Source organism: Schistocerca serialis, chromosome 5 (assembly GCF_023864345.2).
Source record: "Schistocerca serialis cubense isolate TAMUIC-IGC-003099 chromosome 5, iqSchSeri2.2, whole genome shotgun sequence".
Taxonomy (NCBI): domain Eukaryota; kingdom Metazoa; phylum Arthropoda; class Insecta; order Orthoptera; family Acrididae; genus Schistocerca; species Schistocerca serialis.
Genome location: NC_064642.1, coordinates 767,920,509 through 767,924,886, shown reverse-complemented (window position 1 = coordinate 767,924,886; position 4,378 = coordinate 767,920,509).

The following is a 4,378-nucleotide window of genomic DNA, read 5'->3' as shown; positions in this document are numbered from 1 at the left end:
CTTTCAGGGACCGCCACAGCAAGGCCATTAGCACCATGTGTATAGAACTTTAAAATAAACTTTGTTGAAAGAGATGCGAAACTACTTTCTGCAAGCAGCACCCTACAGCTCATAAGTATTTGGAAAAAAAGTCGTATCTCAAAACTGTCAAGAGGTACTGATAAAATAATTCTTCTTTCACTACCTGTTTCATTCTTCTGGTCATTTTCACATAGCCTGAAGAGCAACAGAGGGAACACATGAAATACATTTAAACAATTAACTACCAATGCAACATTATGTATTGTACATCCTTACGAAAACTGCCATAACACAGTCACACACTCACATAAAATTATTCACAACAGCCTACATTGCAGGATCCTTACTGTGATTTCAAATGAAATAAAAGCCACTCTGCAGCACAGAATCAAGATAGAGAATGGAATTGACAATATGTACATTTGTATAGTGTTACCTGCCATAAAAATGTACAATCATGCTACTGACTGTATAAGAAAAATGAAAATTCCTGAATGGAACAATTCATTAAATAAGAGAAAAGCAACTGCTCACTTATAGCAGATTGATGGTTGGTGCATTGACACAAGTAACAGAAAACAGAATGCACACAGTAGCTTACCCCCCTCCACCAACTGCAGCAAGACTTAGCATGTAACATTGTGTTATGACAGTTTTCATGAGCATGTACAATACATACAGTTGCATTGATAGTTAAATATTAAATGTATCTCATGTTTATGTTTTCTCTCTGTTGCTATTAACGATAACTGAAGATGACTTGAAGATTGACACATGTGGTAGGTGATGCACATAGTCAATCACAGTAACTTTTTACCAGTCAGGGTATCTTTGTACCACTTGTTACTTTTGTTTCAAATGACTAGTGTTCCACGTATTGCAATATTTTGTATTAAAGGAAATAGTTTTATTACCTATGTCATTTCTAGTTAGTATTTCAATTGTCTTTCCTCCATCCTGCAAGCTCTTAGTCTTGTAATTGGTCTTTAATTGCAATGGCTGTGAAGGAAGCTTCTGACAACAGTGAATTGATTTTCAAAGTAAACCTGCACTGTTTGTTTTCAGTTTTTTTATTAATATTTGATTTCCTTTCAGCATGATCTATATTTACTCAGAACATCAGTTATAAGAAAATTATTGTTTTTTACAACTGGTTTAAAGTTAACCAGAATGACAGTGTGTCTTTTTGTACCAGTATTAAAATCAAAATTTTACTCTAATAAGGCATAATTAATATACATTTTCACTTTCCCAAGCACTCAGTGGCTATAAAGGTACAATGTTATTAAGTCTGTTGCAATGTGTAATTTATTGTGTGTCCAGTACTTTCAAAAAATGGTAAGAAGTGGTACAAAATTATCCCAGTTGACTGTAGCAATTACAAAATAGCTATATGAAAATTAATTTAAATATGGTAGTAAGTTTTGTCAGAATGAAATAACATCAAAGTAAAAGTAACAACTCACTGAATAGTGGAGGTGTTGGGTCATTGACAAGCTCATAAACAAGGCTGACAGCTTTCCTAGCTGTGGAATGAATCCGGGACTGCAGTTCTCCGTGTAGAATGGGGCAAGCGGGTAGTGTCACATAGAGTGCGCAAAGGAAGAAAGGAGGTGGAGAATGAGATGGTTTGGTTTGGTGAAGGGCAGCTAATGGCTCAGAGGGAGGCAGCAGGTATGTGAGATAGGGAGACAGGAAGGAAAGGTAGCAGGTACATAGCATAGGAAAGCAGTCATGTCATATGCAGACCTGCTGCAATTTCTGGACCGCATGTTATATGAGCATGACCACCAATCAAGTCCACCAAAATGAATGGTCAGCAGCAAACTGTGGCCAAATACACAGTTGACCACCCAGTGGCCTAATACACTGATGAGCACAATGTGCTCAGTTTCAGTGTCTGCTTGAACTGCATAGATGGGAGTTATTTTCGTTCCCATAATCTGCCAGGCCCCAATCTCTGCTAACCCCTACCCCACACCCACCTCCACTCTACCACAGGATCCTAACTTCATTCATCCTGCACCCACACCCTCTTCCTTACAGTCTCCCCTTCCTCTGTTTTGCCATTCCCTTCCAATTCACTCCTCATCACACACTGCATGAACTCACTGGTGCCAGTGTCCACGCTGCGTGCCTGTTCCGTGCACCTTCTGTTCCCCCCCCCCCCCCCCCCTCTTACATTTTCATCCACATTAATTTTCAATACTAATTGTGATATGCACTACATGCAAATCTCTCAGCTGGGTACCCCAAGTGGCTGCAACTAACTATGGTACATTCGGTATAGAAATCTTGCAGTTGTGGCATGTCTCTCTGCTAGGTGCCCCAAGTGCCACTTGTGTCGCTTAGATCTTAAATCAGTCCTGGTCATACACTTACTGCTGCACTCTTGAGTGGTCAGCCACGATTCCCCAAACCTCTTTCCCATTCCCTGGTTCCTTTTTCCCCTTGTCCACACCACCTGACATAATCCCACCACACCATTCTACCTGCAGTGCCAGCACTGAGTATTCAGGCAGCACCATATAGTTGGGTGTGTATGAAAATTAATTTAGACACCCCTGAAGTACTGAATCAAAAGCCACATACTGGTTTTCAGTTACATAGAAAATTTTTCATTTTATATACAGCGTCAAAAGTAAACAAAACAAATTCAAATCTGAGAGAATCATTCAAGTTCACCACTTCCATTTATGTCATTGGTAAATGAGTTGAAGTACTTCGATTCACTGTCATTTCCGGGGCAGCTCTGTCTCCACTAAAAATAATGTTATGACAGCAACTTCAGTACCACTATTGTTCGTCCAACATTTACTCTCAAATTGCACAGTTCCCTGCAGTGACTGACAGAAGGAAATGTCCACAAATTTACAGAGATTTTCTGCAAGCATATCTCCAATTATATTACACTCCTTTATTATTCTCTTTGCTTTCAGCTACACAAACACACCTGCGTACAGGTTGCAGTTACATGGCAACAAGCAGATCACTGTGTCCTTTGCTTGTAGCCAATGCACTGACAGTGTGTCACTTCTTGGCATGTTCTTTCAATCAAATTAAGAAGCAAAGAGCTTCCTTCCTCACACTGTCATCACATTGGATGTTTACTTTTATTGTTGCCTTTGAACTGCAAAATGCTGGAGGCTGTTTGACCTGTCTATTGTGACACGGCACATTCTCTAGCAAAATAAGTTGAATGAGAAGGAAGATTAAGTAAAATCAGTTGTTTCAAACATTTTTCAAAATTAGTCACGTTCAGCTGACCATGGTAATGTCCTTGGGTCAATTTGGCCTAGAACTGGAACTTAATTTCCTCAAAAATCCAGTCTTCAACCTGCCAATTGGCACTGTTAATCATTCAGCAGCATGTCCCCAGATTGTCACGCCCGCAACATATTCACATTGTCTGCATTTTCCACACATTAGATTACTACTGAGCAAAGCTCTGATTTTCCTCTTCCCTAATAGATTTCATGTGCAAAAGAAATCGACATCACCGTTCCACAGAATATTCCCACATTCAACTAAAACTGATCTCTGGTTTTGAATCTTTTTGTATGTGCAGCCCATTGATTTCAACCTTTTTCTCAGCAAGGTAGCACCCACCTTTTATCTTTCATGGCAAAACTGGTAGCAGTTCCTTACACTGGTTACAGCTTTCTGCACTGCATAAAAATCACCTATAGTATTTAGAATGACAATCATCATAATCCATCTCCAGTTCAATTTTTTCAATTATCCTATTAAGGGAAGGAAAGAGAAGTAAAATTGCATAGATACTTTGCCCACATTCTGCAGTGACTTTTTTTAAGTAAAGTAATTTAATGAGCCTTGTTATACTGGACAAGCTTTTACCACTATAAGCAGCAGCTCCTTTCCCCAGCAATGTAAGTTAATGGGGCAGTTAATGTTACTGCTTTTCCACATCACATGAATCAGTTTAATCTTGGCTCCATATAATTTATATTCCACTTATGGACAGAAGTGCTCATAGTTTCTAACTCCCTAAAATTACTAGGCGGGGACACACACACACACACACACACACACACACACACACACACACACACACAGGGGTAGGCAGGGGAGAGAGGAGGGGAGACAGGGGAGAGAGGGGGAGATTGATAATCCCCTATTCGTGATCTCTTTATCATATCGCTTACTGGCAGTAGTACTAACAGTTTTTTTGCATTTCCTCTTTATTATTTGCCTTAAAATCAGGAAATTATATGATCTTTGTAATGATTTCTTTTGTCATACATCTCAATTCTTCCTTTAATCTAGTCAGTATATTATTCCCAATGTCCAGTTAAAATCAGAGTACAGAAAGCACCTTTCATAGTCTATAAACAAC